Raw genomic sequence first — 17,409 nt, forward strand, 5'->3', positions numbered from 1 at the left:
ACGCACAGCAGGATGAAGGCCTCTCCCTTTTTCTTTTAATTACCCGGTCATGTGATAAAGGCATCCCCTTGACCCCTGCAAATTTCTTAATCTCATATACACAAGTAGTTTTCTGCTTCCCCCTGCTGCGCTTACCTTCCCTTGAAATCCAACTGGTTACTCTTAGAGACCATCGGTTATCCTCTCTTTGAACTATGAATGCCTATTTCTTCCTTACTTCGACTCGGATATCAATAATTCGAGTTATTTCTTTGATCCACCCTGCATGCTCCCTATCTCTTAACATTACACCTAACATTTTCCGTTCCATGGCTCTCAGGGTTGTCCTCAACTAAAGTCGAACCCTTATCGCTAATCTACATGTTTCAGCTCCACAGGTCAGTAGCGGTAGGATGCAATGTTATACACTTTTCTCTTGAGTGATACCAGTAAGCTGCCAGTCATGTTTGAGTACCTTCCAAGTGCGCCATCCCAATCTTATTCTCTTATTTCCCCTTCATGGCCCAGATCAGAGGCCACTACCTGTCCTAAATAGACATATTCCCTTACCGCTCCAAATGCTTTGCTACCTATTTTAAACTGCTGTTCCTTTCCCTGGCTGTTCAGCATTACCTTAGTCTTCTGCATTTCAATATTTAGGCCGATCTTCCTTCTTCTCCTGCCTAGTTGTAGTTGAGTTGATCCCCTCCGTTACTTAACAAGGCAATGTCGTTATGTCTTCAGCGAATTGTAGATTACTGAGATACTCTCTATCGGCCCTGATGCCTAACAGCTCCTATTCCATGCCTTTTATTCTAATTTCTGAACAAGCTGCAGATAGCACAGGAGAGCGTGTCTCCTTGACTAACACATTTCTTAATTAGAACTTTATCACTTTCTTTATGCAGAACTATGGTTCCTGTGCTAGCTGTAGGCCATAAATCAAACTCAAGGAATACCTTTGCCCATATTTCCACACTCGTGTTGCACCCCCTTGAAACGCATCAGTTCCTCTCCACCTTTCAGGTAAGCGAGTTGTCGTTTTTACTAGACTCTGTCGTTTCTTCCTTTCGCGAGTTCAGCTCCTTTTCCTTTTTCTATAGACCCTTTTCCATCGCGAGTTGTTCTCGCTCCTGTCTAGATTCTTACTCAATTTTCTTCCCGATCGGAAAGTTGGCCCTTGTCTTTCGTGCGACCAGTATGACGCTTGCAGAGAGTGCCAGCGCTAGCATGCTTAGTACGCTTTCCTGTCGGCCGTTTCTCTTCTTCTGGGCCTGGGATGCTCTCCTTGCGCTTGTGCTTCCAGTCCTTCAGGAACCTCTTCCTTGCTTTTTTTTCTCGAGTTTTCGTGCTCGACGCCACTTGCCTTGGCAGAATTGACTTCTTTTCTCTTCATTTTTGGTTTCTTTCTAACATTATGTCGGGTCCCGTTTGCTCCAATTCAGCATTCATTAGATAATTTCTCTCTAGTTAAATCACACTGTGAATTTGTTCGATCTTCTTCAATTCCTTGAAATTTCTTCCTTCTTTTAGCGACCCTTGGTCGTACTTCTTTGGAACAGGGCTCATTTTTCATTGCAGATCATTCTCCTCGTTTTTAATTAATTCTTGTACCTGAAACGTTTCCATGAATTCCTTCATTGCAGTGCAGTCTTCGATGTCCTCCATTTCTGAATTCTTAATTTTATGATCTGCACTGTCACTCTCCTCTGTGAAAAAAGTTTCTTATCATCCTCAGCGCGAAGAACCGCGAGCCGTCCCTCAAATCCGGTTCTTGGATTTCTGGAAGATTGCTGTTTTCAGTTTCAGCTCCATTTAAGCTTGCATGATCGCTGTTATTTGACAGCTCTTCCTTTGGGTCACTCATGCACTCCGACGTGGAGCTAGAATCTTGTTTTTCTTCCCCTTGAGGCGAAGAGCACATGTGTGAGCCTTCTGGCTCGGCAACTGCCTTTGCAGCTTCTGTGCAACCTGTCGTCTTGGAGGACACATTCCCAATTTCCTGAGAAATATTAGCTCCAGTTAAGTCTTCTCCTGGAATTTTTGTTGCAGGAACAGGCTTTTCCACAACCTTATTCTGCCTTCTGGAGCTAGATTCCACACAACCTGTGGCTGTCAAAGAATCACTCCTTTCTTTGTACCTACTAATATGGGGAAAGGTAACTTCCAGAGGCTCAGTGATGCCTTTTAACCGCTGAACTTCAGCCAGCTTCTTCAGAAAGATATCGCTCTCTTTTATGTATTCTCTTTCTTTCTCAAGCCTACACTTGTTCCATTCTCTCTGTCTTTCTTCTCGTTGCCTCTCTCTTTCTTTTTAGCCTCTTCTAGAACCTCCTTTTCTTTTCGGTCCACCCATTCTCGCAGTTCAGCTCCTTTCAGACCTTTCTCTAGGCCCAACGCAATAATCTCCTTGAGATTCAGCTTCAATCTGAACTCCCTATTGATAACACATAGCACAACTCAATGGACAGTCACAACCGCTTCAGCGCGGTACCTCTCGCTATCGCTCTAATGTTGCACCGTTCACGACCTCTTCGTAACTCTTTCAACTGCTTCTCCGTCCTCTGAGCTTGATTGCACCAAACGTCCTGTCGTGGACGCCAGAATAATTGTCACCCGTTAATAGTTATGGGGAATATTAACTATGCGCCCTTAACGGTGCGCACACTCCCAGAAACCCTTAGAGTGAGGGGGGCTAGCTGTTCCGGTCGCAAAGGAGATGCGCTCGACTTGTGGGGCAAGCGCGGCCGGAATTCAAATACCTTGTAGTGACAGAAGGGGGTGGCCGTTTGGGGCCCAGCTTCTGCCGGTTCAAGCCAGACTAATGGTCGGAGTCAGAAGTAACAAACAAAACACACTTTATACATAGCAAGAGACGATAAAGAGGAATACACAAGAACAGTTAAAAATGTACGGACGAGAGGTTCACAGAAAACAACGCTAACCATGCAACAAAAGAGGTATTCAATAACACACAGGCTTTACAACACAAATCAAACACGAGAGAGCCGTATAAACAAACACCAAATTGTTCACCGCGGGCACTTCTGCAGTCCGACGCCTCGAGAGTCACGATGTGGCCGCCACGCAAGACGAGCGCCGCTCCCTCGGAGGTTCGTGGGCTTACCAGCAGCGGGTGATCCCCGGGAGTCCAGCCGAAGCACTTGCGAGCACGCCGCAACCACTGATTGACTGACTGACTGGCTACACAAGCGGCGCGGCCTCAATAAATAGGGCGCGCCGCGTTTGTCTGTTAAGGCGCGCTAAGGCTAGCGCGCACACACACTTAGCTTCGCTAGTTAGAGCGCTCCCTTTTCCTCCCGTCGAGCCGCGCGTCATCATTGGCTAGAACACGTAGAAATTTCTGGAGACCTCTGGCATATTCCAGACTGATGAGTCACAGACATCGCCGAGCGATGAGAAAGAGGGCGACGGCGACGCGTACAAAGCTACGCGCTTTCTCGCGCGGGGAAGGAGGCTTCTCTCGAACTTGGTGGAAATTTCCATGCGGCGCCGCGCGGGCCTCGCGCCGCGTCGGCTTGATAAAAATGGGCGCAGATTTCGTAACAGCAGAGGATATGTCACTGTATGAGAACAGGACGCATCATTAGTTTCTGTGAGACGGAGAAAGCACGCGCACAGAGCAAAGAAATGTTAGTACAATATTGCAGATATCGTTGATGATGTAATGCTCGTGATACTCCGTAAAGCTTTAACTGCTTGGCTGGATTCTGTATCCAAGATCAAAATGGGCGGCGGTGCAGTATATTGGCTGTTTGCTAATATAGACAAACCGTCGCAAATGGCAACGAGCTCTTCTATTAGAGAAGGAAATATGTTCTATACGAACATATTTGTCGTATTTCAGGAAGCATTGGACAAATGAGGGCAGTATTTAAAATCTCATAGTCTGTGCTTGCGTTTACATAAGCTTGAAGCGCCCCTGTAGTGTCGAGTGGCGAAACCGAGATGTCTTCGAGGCGACGTAGTACAGATGGAAGATGACTTCTAGCTGCGCGAACCAGATCTGTGGCTGCTTGGGCCATAATATCGGCAGGCGAAGCTAGATAGCTGCGACTTCCCGTGGGCGCAAGGTAACGTCAGGCGGAGTGGGGTCGGTCATCTCAGAGGCCGGAGTCACCACTGTAGGGAATTTACGGGGTCGCAGCGAAGTACGAGTACAAAACGACCAGCGTGCCAGGCTTCTCGAACCGAACAGCGCGCGCCAGGCATGCGCAACGTGCACGGGCTGTTTAACTTTATTTTCTTCTATAACCGGTTGGGAACGTCGCTATAAGCGCCTCCTCTTCACAGCGACGTTTGACGCTACAGTCATTACGTGAGGGCAGCCAACGCAAGGTATGACGGTCCGTCAATACGTTGAAGGGCCTCCCAAACAAGAAAGGCGGAATTTGACCAACGTCCAAACAAATGCGACGTATTTGTGCTCCGTAATGGAGTAGTTGCGCTCGGACGGAGGTAGCAGACGGCTTCCACAGGCAATCACACGAGAGTGGCCGTACTGGTATTAAGCTAGGATGGCCCCAATATCATGGCCCCAAGGCGCAGACGAGTCGAGGTGGGTGAGAATACGGGAAGCGGTAAGGGCGGAAATAAGCATTGTAAAGGCATCAAATTGCTCAGTCCTCAACGGGAAATTCAGTGCACGTTAAAGAATCCCAGGTGGTCGAAATTTCCGGAGTCCTCCACTACGGCGTCTCTCATAGCCTGAGTCGCTTTGGGACGTTAAACGCCACAAACCAACCAAATCAACATTTTTCTTCAGAAGGAAGATAAGGGAACGCGCTATCTCTTCAAAATTCCAACTGAAGCGGTGGAGGTAGGAGCTGAGTCCGAGAAAACTTCGCACATAGGTGTTTTGGACTAAGGAATTCACGGACGGCACCAACTTTATCAGGGTCAAGCTGCATACCATTTGGATCAACTAAGAAGCCCAGGATTTTGATCAGCTGGTGGCCAAAGCTGCATTTCTTCGCGTTCAGGTTAAGGCCGACGCGGCGAAAGGCAGCCAGAATGGTAGAAAATGGATGTACGTGGCTTGTGAATGTGAGAGAGAAAACGACAACGTCATATCTTAATAGCACAAACCCGTCGTTCATTTGATGTCACGTATGAGCGAGTCCATCATAATAATAAACGTATAATTCGCGCTCACCGCTGTGTTACGGTACGCATACTCAGAGACGTTAAAGATGTGTTGATTTTGTGAAGAACGACGACGCTGAAAGTAGGTTTGGTCCTACAAGTGTGTCTCTGATGCTGAACTGTTGCGACTGCATCAGGGTAGGCCTAGTAACAATATCAACAAAATCATTCACAGGGTGTGACGGTAATAGTGAAATGGAGAATTTACCCTGGTTTTTCATATGGAATAATATTGGAATAGAGTGTCAAAAATGAAAAACAATACGTTTGCAGAGACGATGGTGGTCATTCAATTACGCCAGAGATTGAAATGCATTTGTCTGAATAAAAGGTGACTCATAGGGCAAGGGTAAAAGCTGTGAATTGCGAAAGCAGTTCATAAAGAATATGTTTTTCAAGTACAAGGCTACACCACTCCCTTTCTTGGTTTTTCTAAACAATGCTTCACGTCTCTACACGTGAAAGTCGGTAACATCGTTGAATCTAGTACACCACGTTTCAGAGAAAGCAAGCACATCAAATATATGATCTAATGTCCACAAAAGGAATTACTTCTTTATTCCTTAAGGCGCGTGCCTTAAGAAGAATGACGATTAAAACATTCTTGTGGAAATCAAGCAGAAGAAATGGGCAGCACATGTAGTGCGAAGAGAGGATACCCGATTGTCGCTTAGGGAAGGATAGCGTAGGGAAAAATTACATTCCAAGAGAAGGATAGCTTAGCAAGGGTGTCAAAAAGTTAAGTGGGTGGTTGAGGGTCATTTGCCGGGGTCAGGTGGATGCATATAGCACAGGACCGGGTTAGATGGAGGGATATGAAAGGAACACAAGAGCTCTGTATAAGACAATCTAAGATATCAAAGGAAGCTTCTGTGCTAAGCTGGGCGTGATAAAGGACAAAAGAGGCAGGGACCTCACTGAAGCCTCAAAGATAAAGAAGAGGTGGCAGGAATACACAGAAGAACATACAAGAAGGACCCGGATGTGCAAAACCCAACATGAGACGGCTGTGATTACTGATCTCGAGCCGGGCATCATGAAGAGTGAAGTTGAATGGGCCTTAGCCAGCCTTGCTAAGAACAAAGCTAGCGGACCTGATGGCATTTCAGCTTAGTTGCTTCAAAACCTCCACCATGACGACGCTGTTAACGTTCTGTATACATTATGTCAGCAAATTTGGACAACCCTGCAGTGGCCACAGGATTGGAGGTTCCCGAAATCAGCGCACATTTTTATCAAGCCGGCGCAGCGCGAGGCCCGTACGGTGCCGCATGGAGGCTTCCACAATGTTCGAGAAAAGCCCCCGTCCCCGCGCGAGAGAGCGCGTAACTTTGTACGCGTCGCCGTCACACCCTTTCCCATTACCCGGCGATGACGGTGGTTCATCAGTCTGGTTCATGAATTGGTTCGAAAGCGTTATGTAATGCCCCTTATGTAATACCCCGCGAGGGGTCTTTAAGGTAATAAAATGAAATGAAAATTAAATTAAGTGTTGCTAAATTCTTTTTTTTTCACCAAGTTCACAGGTTGCACATAGCCAGCTGCACATCAGTGAATCACCCTTGGTAGGGAAGCTTAAAGCAGGACAAAGTAGCAACATATATGATGATGTTATGAGCGATATAATGTTTAAGAGCTACTAATTAGCAGTTGTGCTAAGCATGAACCTTGCCCGAAGAGCGCTTTGAGAGACATCGCTAGATGTGCCTTGACACCCGGCAAACCATACGCTCTCAAAAGTAGGCGTAGAGGCGAGCTATCTGAAGGGCATTTGAAGCGTTTGCAGGGCTAATTAGTTGGCAAGGTTTGATGTCCGAAAGTGATTCATATTTTCGAGCAAGGCCTGGCGGAGTCTTGGAGAAACTTCGACCTTCTAAGGTTTTTCAATGCGCACCAACATCTCACAGTACATGGGGGTCATATCCCGGCCGCGGTGGCCGCTTTTCGACAGTGGCAAAAAGCAAGACAGCCAAAGCTAAGACGGTGGAAACGTTCCAGTAGATGCGAAATGCTTGAGACGCCAGCGGGCTGTGCTATATCACACTGAACGCCACATTACGAAGTGTTTAAAGAAATGCGTCGCTCTCGACCGAATTTCCTCCTTCAGTCTTGTTGACCACATCTCCGATTCTTTGCTCAGCGCGCGGTTGACGCCTCTACTGAGAGTGAAACACTTTGTGTGCATTGTGCTTTTTTATAACAAATTTCTTTTGATCACGCGTGTAGCTTCGTACCGAAAAACTGTTGAAGCGATTAGCCTTGGCTCAAAGTGCTACATTTAATATCTGGCGTCTCTACAACAATCTAAAATCATAGCCATCGGCATGACGGAATCCTGCAGGCGTCCGTCAGAGTGAAAGGCAATCACTTCAATCATACAGGAATGTTGGCCACAGCTGCGGACTTTTTTCCTGTTGTCAAAGCCGATAAAAAGGATGTCTATAGTGTAAACGTTCCAACACTTACGTCACGCAGAAGAGTTTTCAGTTCCGGTGCTACCAACAGAGTCAGTGCTATCCATTCTACCGCGCGCACAAGCTGTTCGGAAAGCACGATGTCATTACGCACGCGTCTCCTCGGTTTCCTCTGGATCTTATCACTTCTCTTTTTTGGGCTTGTCTTCCTGCTGCCACTGCTACAGTCTCGCAAGTTTCGCGAGCTTTACTTTGTTTCCTTCTTTGGGCTTGTCGTCGTCATCTACGAGGGAGCTATGGCAAAGATGCGGCGTGCTGCCCTGAAGCCGCTGTATTCGCTGGTATCCCGTGACCCCGAACTGCGCAAGGAGAGAAAGCTACGAGTGCTCGAGATTGGTGCGGGGTTTGGAGGTAACTTCCAGCACATAGAGCGCTCCATCAAGTACACCAACGTTGACCCCAACCAGGATTTCGGCGCTGCCTTCTTGAAGGAACTTAAACAAAACCCAAAGGTAGGTGGCGCTTGTCCTTGAAATACCATACAAGTCGCCCTCATGCAATAACGTGGAGAAGCTTAAACCAATAACTTGATTATGGCACTCGAATATTAATCGCGAGGAATGACACCCATAGTGGTGGTCGCGTGCATTTCAAGCACCTCGAGATGGCAAAATTCATTTCACCGCTATTCATTCTTTAATCTCGCATGGTACGGACAACATCATACAAGAGGACCGTGCGATGATTTGGGAGGTAGCTGGGTGAGAAGTATAATGAAATAAAACAGCGCAAGGAACGGGACGAAACACGAAGGAAAAGAGACAAAGACACAGGCGCTGACTAACAACTGTGTCTTTGTCTCCTTTCCTTCGTGTTTCGTCCCGTTCCTTGCGCTGTTTTATTTCATTATCCAGTATCAACTAGCCCGGGATCTTGCACTTCTGGGTTAGAAGATTTTTCGACTTATCTTTGCAGACGCATGGCTGAGAAGCGGGGCTTTCATAAACGGTAGAGCGAAAGTCCGAAGCGCTCTGTTAAAATGTAACAAAATTTAAAAAATCCCAGCAATTTCTACTCTCTTTATGTTTCAGCCATTTAGCGCATATCTATTCGCTCTTTCTTAATCGAAGCAACACATTTGTTCTTCGTTCTCAGAATATACCTCAGGATGTATAGGTGCCAGTGCAGTGCAGGCTGCTGAGAAGGGCTGCTTTTCTTTTTTCAGCATACAATAATGAAAGACTCTGTTCCGGCAGTACGAACGTAGCTTTAATCCAAGCTTGGGTGTCCGTCAGTAACGCGGGTAGTGTGAATGATCATAAAATGCAAAAAGGGTATTTTCGATATTTTAGGCACTCAATAGAGAATGTTCCGCTTCTATTTAACAATAACGCAGAGGAGGACAGCCCCTTGGCACCGACCAGTGGCAAGTAGGTCTCTCCTAAATATCACAAGATTTCAACCGAATAAGCTTTAAAGTCACACTTTAACGTTTATCTTTGTTACGAGATGCATGCATAATTGGCGAAAGCCTCTCGGCGCGGTAGGAATTGCTTCAAGAACCTTCTAATGCTTCGACACTTGAAACAAATGCAATGCGTTGAAGGCAGTCTTAGAGCAAGGCAAGAAAAATAATGCGCATGTTTACCGGCCTAAACCTGATACAATAAGCGAGAGCGCTAATTTTGCATAGTTTATCTTGGTATATGTGGGTGCAGACAACGCTGCTGATTCCTTCTCGCCGGCCGTAGGTCATACGCTAAATTGGTGGGGCTGTTAATCTCCGCTTTTAAGGGTGTGACGGAAGAGTGGTAACAGATTCCATTTGCCGGCTGCCCTCATGCAAATCTTCACACGCGTCTATTCCCTTTGCTACTAGCGCTTGAATATGCGAGCTATTATCCAAAAGACACTAATTAGCATATAACTGTAAGGTACCATTTTACTTCAAAGAGCACCTGATATGAATTTAATGCGAAACCTCAAACTGACCATGTGAACTATAGCGCGCGCAATAGCATTTGTTGACACCGTCCCAAAAAGACGAAATAGCTATTCGTCTATTACTCTAGAAACCGAGTTACCAGCACTTTACAACAACGTTCTTCCGCATGCACACGTTTGAGGCATAGGCGGTCGCACAATAATATTATTGGCACTTATCTGAAACAGTTATTACAAGCCGAAAAATGGAGAGAACACTTTTAGAGGGGCGGCTACTACACTATGATTGACGACTTTTCCGAATTTAGTTATCTGCATATTTATCTTTGAAACTGATCAAGAAAACCATGTAGAAACTGGTATGCCATCAGCTGAAAGTAGTATAGAGGCCCATTTTACGAGTTTATATTTAAGCAACAAAATATCTTCGCGTGCTGGTGGTAATGGGGTGGGATGAAAATAAGAGACAGGTGTAGTAGCTCTGTAATCAGCTCTTTATTGTGTTTTCTTTCGTCCACAAAAGAATTAACCAACTCCAAGGCCGCGATAGCAGGAATTGTATTCGCTGGTCGTCGAACTATGAAATCCTCGTTGCACTCATCAGCCCTCAGATTAAAATCGGAAATGAAACATCTAGTTAAAGCCAAAAAGAAAGGGAACTAGAAGAAACAGAACATTGTGGAAATAGACGTGAATGCCAGTTATCATTCAACATACACCTTTGCGCATCTTGCACGACAATGCAAATGACACAGCCGCATCTCGGCGACACTGAGCGTAACGAAACAAAAAAGACAAGATCTTTCTGCCTGGGATAAGCAAAGGAATAAAATCGCACGCCAGCGGAAACAAATAAAGATTACAAGGTTAACTGTGTATATAGAAAGTTCGATTATAACTAATGGCGACCAAAACTCAAACACGCACGTATAAATTGTCGTCAAACGTACACATCTATGTTTGAACAATAAAAGCGGTCAGTGGCGAAGAGGAAGTACATGGCCAGAATAATTTGGAGTGCTGCAATGGTTCCATACGTTTGCCATAATAAACTCAATCAGGTGCAGTTCTTGACTGTTTGGGATTATAGGGTAATTAAACCAAAATGTGTTTGCATGCAAAGTGTTCCTTTTAGGCAACAAAAAAAGGTTATTTTATAAAGACGGATTTTTTTCTGCGGTGCTATTGCTATTTGCGTTTCATGTTAACAAAGGAAACTGCAAGGGGGTACTGAGCTGATACCTTGTGTTGCGTGTTGTTATAAGGGATAGTCTCTCCGGCAAACAAAAAAGCAGATAAATACAAGGCCTGTAAGGTTTAGCCCCCGGCTCGCATCAGTATGTTAAACGACAATAAAAAGGACAAAAGCAAATAATTTTAAGCACAGATATGTCCATCAACTCTCATGTTTTACTTGGAACATAACTTGAAGCATGCGCAAGGGAGCAATGTGTTTTTGCCAATTAAAGTTGAAGTTAACTGTCCCACCTAGATATTTAAAGGCTTGCCGAATTCGAACGTGGTCTAGGCAAATGTATAATTTAATATTCTTGAGATATTGTTATAAACAATATATAATTTGCTTTAGCAGCATTTATTGTCAATTTATTAGTTTTAAACCATGCACAGATAAGACATACCTCATTTGCCTTGGACTGAATTTCAGTTGTAGTTCTGCCTGGAACTAATCAAGTGTCATCAGCGTCCATCAGCACGCTGGAATTTGTCAGAAGGGAATCCATTAATGTGAAGGGAAGATAGCACAGTTGTTACAATTGCCTTTCGCCGTACCGAGGCTAATAACTTGGCCATATTTTAGGACTATTTCGGTTAAGATATAAAAATTAAGAAATATGTTAGTCTATTTTCCTCCAGTCTATAGCACCCGAGAAGAATAGTTGCTTATGTGGAATCGGGAAATACATTTTTTCTATCATACTGTGTCGGTAAGATGAGAGGGCTGAAGTAGCGACGGGGACCATTTGGTTTGTGAGAGCTAGGGCTAGATAATTCCGCATCTTGTTTCCCTCAAGTCCTTCGTGTACATGTGTCCATGTTGCGCTGTGTGAGTGGGATAGTGATTTTCCGTAAGATTGTATATCATGGTGGTGTCTGCACAATTGTTACGTGTACATCACAGTATTTGCGGAATTCCCCCTTCATCTTGATTGTGATGACTGATTTGTGGTGGAGAAATTGTTTCTTGCGGTTAAGATAACTTGTGTGGAAACCAAGAGCGGATTTCCTGACGCTCTAGTACTCTAAATCTTGTATTAAGCTGTGTGATTAACAGTGCCAAGTACTTTGTTCCAGTCTTGGAATGAAACTACAACCAATGAACTATTATAAACATGAAAATAAGTCTTCATGCAACTTCATTACTTCTGTAGGCATAAACCTGTTTTTCTGGCTGCAATTTAAAACGGGGATATTGCTATGGTTCTCTTTAAGTGTTCTCGTAGATGTCTGAAATGTCCTAAACCCAGTAGTAATGATATTTCCAAGATTCAACGGTAACTGCCTGAATTATAACTGCCATCATTTTTGTGAGTAATGGACATTGTAGCGTTAATAGCGTAACCATGAAAGGGTGTTTAGTCAACGTTACAGCCCTGGAATTTTGGAGCTTAGTTAACAAAAACGACACTTCATCCATCAGCCTTAAAGGCTCTAGTGACGAGCTAATCCACCCAAATGAGTGTGCAGATGTCCTTAACAGTGTATTCGTTTCAGCGTTTTCTAAATATGTGCGTTCTGAAACCCCTGCAAATACCAGTGCTGACTTTTTGCCAATGGATTCTATTGTCTTTGATTCTGTTGGTGTGGAAAAAATAATCGAAAAACAAAACATTTCTTCATCATGTGGTGTTGATAATATTAATTCCAAGTTCTTGATTAAAACCAAAGTGTACTTACGCAAAACTTGCTGTTGGGCTAGTTGGTTCAAATCCATATTTGGGAACACAGCGCGGAACAAGACGCAACACAAGAAAACGAAGGTAGACAGGACGGAGCGCTGAACTGACAACTTTTATTTGAAAAGAAAGAAGGTGACCCGTATTTAAGCGGTGCCTATCATAACACGTGATCAATTCAGGGGGAAAAACCCTGCTAAAAAACCTTTCTTGAAGAAAGAATTGGCCAAAGACAGCTAAAATGTTAAGAGGGATAAGCTCTGATAAATAATTTGCTACATGAAAGTTATCTCCAGTGCTGATAACCAGAAAAAAGAGGTGAACATTTAAAAGCACAAACACGAGTATGTTTCTACAAACAAGAATGTGAACATGCATCGTGCAACAAGAAACATTGTCGTGTTTGCGCTTTTAAATGTTCATCTCTTTTTTCTGGTTATCAGCACTGGAGATAACTTTCATGTAGCAAATTATTTATCAGAGCTTATCCTTCTTAACATTTTAGCTGTCTTTGGCCAATTCTTTCTTCAAGAAAGGTTTTTTAGCACGGTTTTTCCCCCTGAATTGATCACGTGTTATGATAGGCACCGCTTAAATACGGGTCACCTTCTTTCTTTTCAAATAAAAGTTGTCAGTTCAGCGCTCCGTCCTGTCTACCTTCGTTTTCTTGTGTTGCGTCTTGTTCCGCGCTGTGTTCCCAAATATCAAAGTGTACAGCGCAATAATACTATCTAACCTATTTCAGCAATCGCTTCAAACAGCCTGTATACCGGGGGACTGGAAGGTCGGGAAGGTGATTCCGTTGCATAAGTCCGGAGATAAACATTCCCCACATAATTATCGACCAATCTCACAAGCATTCCGTGTAAAATCATGGAGCATGTTATTTACTCTCACCTTGCATCATTCCTTGATTCTAATAATTTTTTTACTGACAGTCAACATGGGTTTCGAAAAATGTTTTCTTGTGAAACGCAGCTTTTAACCTTCACGCATGATCTAAATTCATTCCTTGACAGGAGTTCCGTTCTCGACTGCATATTTCTTGATTTTTCAAAGGCTTTTGACAAGGTGTCTCATCAACTGCTTTTTCTGAAACTAAGTAAACTTAACCTTGACCCTAGCGTTCTCAGGTGGCTGCATTCTTTTCTTACAGATCGTTCACAGTTTGTCACTGCTAATAACACATCATCCTTCACTTCTCCAGTTGGATCAGACGTGCCACAAGGCTCTGTGCTAGGGCCTCTTCTTTTTCATATAAGTATCAATGACTTACCTGATAACTTATGCTCAACAATAAATCTTTTCGCGGATGACTGCGTCATATACCGTGAAATTAACAGTGATTCTGACGTTGCTCTCCTTCAATCCGATATTAATCATGCCCTTGAATGGACTAACAGGTGGAACATGGAACTAAATATTAACAAATGCGAGTATATGCGTGTCTCTCGTCGTAACACTTTATTACCCTCATACCTTCTTAATAATAGTAGCCTTGAGTCTGTGCCTTGTTATAAATATTTAGGTGTATTTATTTCCCATAATCTTAACTGGAAGGCTCATATAGATCACATAACCAACAACGCTAATCGCATGCTAGGCTACATACGTCGTAACTTTAGTCTATCCTCCAGTTCCGTAAAATTGCTCCTTTACAAACTGTTGGTTCGTAGTAAACTGGAGTATGCTTCATCCATCTGGGACCCTTATCAAGAGACACTAATCCGTGAACTCGAATCTATTCAGAACCGTGCGGCCCGTTTCATTCTCTCTAACTATCATCGTAATTCTAGTGTCACTGCTATGAAATCAAGCTTATCAGTGCCACTGCTGTCTCAACCTAGAAATATATTCCGTCTTTGTCTATTTCATAAGATCTACTATAATAACTCCATCCTTAAGAGAAAATTCATTACGCCTCCTTGCTACATGTCTGCTCGGATCGATCACCGTCATAAGGTTGGTATTCCTTCGTGCCAAACAAATCACTTCTACAACTCATTCATCCCCAGCACATCGGCACAATGGAATCGCCTTCCCCCATCGGTTGTTGAAGTGGGGGACCATTCTGCGTTTAAATCTGCTTTAGTTAATCTGATGTTAACATAGAACAATGAATTCTTCCACACTGCCATTTGTTTATTGTTTTTAGTTCATCTGCTGTTTTTATAAACTTTTTTTTCTCTTTTTCCCCCCGAATTGTGCTGCTGATTACGTGTATGATGGTATATTTCAGCAACTTTGTTTCCTGCCTGCTAGTAAAATTGTTTGTTTTGCTCACGTGGTATATTTGTGGGCTTATATAATTCGCTCATACGTCTGTGTCAGTAGCTAATAATTTGTATTTTTATATTGCTGTAACTTGCTTATGTGTTTCAACCATACTACTGTTCAAATCTGTTGTAATACTGATTGCAGTTCTTTTCCTTTTTTTTTCTTTTATTGTACCCCACTCCCCTCTGTAATGCCCTCGGGCCCCGAGGGTACTGAAATAAACTGTATTCACAGTCATAGCAGCTTCACGTGTATCTTTGGTCATACCAAAGCATTTAACATGTTACCGGGATAGTTCCTCTGGATTAGTGTTCCTTTCAGTGAATGTTGTTCGTTTAGGTAGTCACTATCATCGCTACATATTCTTCTAAGCCGTGTCGCCTGTCCTACAAATATTCCTTGCTTACAATGTCTCGGATGATGACTCGTAAAATCTAGGTATTGTTGCTTATCCGTTGGCTTTCTGTACAAAGAAGTTTTAAGTTTTCCATTTTCCACTGACACCGTGGTGTCGAGAAAGTCGACTTTTAATTGCGACGACTGACAAGTGAATTTAATGCTAGTGTGATGATTATTAAGATGCGAGACGAACGACTGAAGTGATTCTGATCCGTGTTGCCATATAATGAAATTATCGTCAATATAGCGAAGGTATATAAGGAGATTTTCAGGGAATGAATTTAGTACATTTGATTCTAGAACTCCCATGAATATATCTGCGTAAGTCGGCGCGAATGGAGTAGCCATGCTGGTTCCAAATATCTGCAAATAATAGGATGAATCGAAGTTGAAATAAATTTAATTTAGGACTAGTTTAAGGAGCGAGAGATAAACTTCAGAGGTATGCGGATGGTGGTTGTTGATTAATACTTGGTGGAAGGCGTCGATACCTTCATTGATAGGAATATTAGTGTAGAGTGCCGCGACGTCAAGTGTGACAAGTATACAATCATCTGCAAGATTGGTGGTGTTATTAATATGCTCAATAATTCGGAGAAAGTTAGGTGTGTCCTGCACAAACGAAGGAAGCTGGGTCGGGAGGTCTGCTAGGTGGTGATTTAAAAATATTGAGAGGTCTTCTGTGGGCGTATAATTGTTAGAAATAATTGGTCTTCCTGGTATGTCTGTGGTAAACAATGCTTCTGCGGAAACCTTATGGATCTTAGGCAGTAGGTAAAATAGACCTGCTTGTTTGTTAGACGGCTGAATAAATTAGTACCCTGGCTAATGGATCTGTTATTTTATTCAGGATGACTTCACTGAACTCTTCTGTCGGGTCGTTATTCAACTTTTCGTGGTGGCAAGAGTTCTTCAGCTGTCTATATGCCTCTTTTTTGTAATTTTCAACAGGCAGAATCACTATGCTACCACCTTTGCTGCAGGCTTGATAACTAAGTCAGTTCTAGAAGCTAGGTTGTCAAGAGTTGCTCTTTAAGTTATAGGGAGGTTTTTGGGCTTTCGAGCTAGCTTTGTTTTTTCAATAATTTCTTTTGAGACGGATTTAATGTATAGGTCTAGTTCGGGGCTGCGGTCTGCTTCAGGAAACCATGTGCTGGGGCTCTGAGTAGGTTAGAAGCTTCCGGTAAATTGTTTGGATTTTCAGCGAATAATTGTTTAATACGCATTCTTCTGTCACACGTAAGGTCACGACAAAGATGAATACTATGATATATTTAAGATTGGACAGGGCCGATAGGAAGGTGAAAGAGAGCGTACTGGAACAAGAGCGGATAACGGCGGTGGTGGAAAGACATATATTTGCAGTTGTTAATATTGAGTGTCATTAGCAAGTCGTTACACCAATTTTGCATTAGCCAAGCCGCTGCTTGTGCCGAAGAGTGCCGTCAGATCAAACGTGAGATCACAACTGGAAACCAGCACCACAAGAAAAACAAACGCGTCGGTTCCACAGGAAATTAAAGCACATTTTATTTGAATATAAAACCGGCCCCAAAGACTAACCCTAACTCCGTGTGTCAACCCTGCGGGACACCACGCTGTAAAGTTTGCACCCATCTGCAGGCTTGATCGTTGGAATGTGTACAGCTCGTGTGTCAATCGTCGGCCGTCATACTTCTGTTCTCTTCACCGTCCTTGAACACAGGCCTCAATTCCTAATCCTCGGCCTTGAAATTCCCTCTGAACAGCCTGCCCTCATTGATTGTGCGACGAAAAAGGGCATATATCCCCTCCCAAAAATAGATGGCACTTTGGATTGTCTTCACGGAGCCAAATTATTCTCTTCCATCGAACTTCGATCCGTGTATTGGCAAAATGCTGTCGATGACAAAGACCCTGAGAAGACCGCCTTCGTCACACCGGACGGATTATACCTGTTTAAAGTCATGCTGTTCGGTCTCTGCAATGCTCCAGCTATCTTCGAGCGAATGATGGACTCCTAGCTTCCAGGCTTTAAATGGACTACATGCCCGTGTCACGTCGACGACGTTCTAGTTTTTTCCTCCATATTTTGGGCTCACCTCGAAAAACTGACGAGCATTGTTTCTGTCTCCCGCACAGCTGGGTTGCAGCTCACTTCGTCGACATGCCAATTCGGATGCCGCCAACTCACAATAATTGGGCATCTTATCAATGCTTCCGGTGTCCGCCCGGATCCTGCTAAACTTCAAGCAGTCAAGGACTTCCCTCTGCCTCGATCTTCTACGGTTGTGCGAAGCTTTGTCGGCTTATGCTCCTTTTTCCGACGTTTCATC

General features: G+C 43.8%; 1 pseudogene; it reads left to right on the plus strand.

Moving 5' to 3' along the window:
- Window positions 1–7,699: 7,699 nt before the first annotated feature.
- The window catches only part of LOC146209795 (thiol S-methyltransferase TMT1B-like), a 109,482-nt pseudogene continuing 99,772 nt past the window's right edge, over window positions 7,700–17,409 (plus strand).

Source organism: Amblyomma maculatum, chromosome 1 (genome assembly GCF_055883805.1).
Source record: "Amblyomma maculatum isolate TAMU_Amacu chromosome 1, ASM5588380v1, whole genome shotgun sequence".
In the NCBI taxonomy this organism is placed as follows: Eukaryota; Metazoa; Arthropoda; class Arachnida; order Ixodida; family Ixodidae; genus Amblyomma; species Amblyomma maculatum.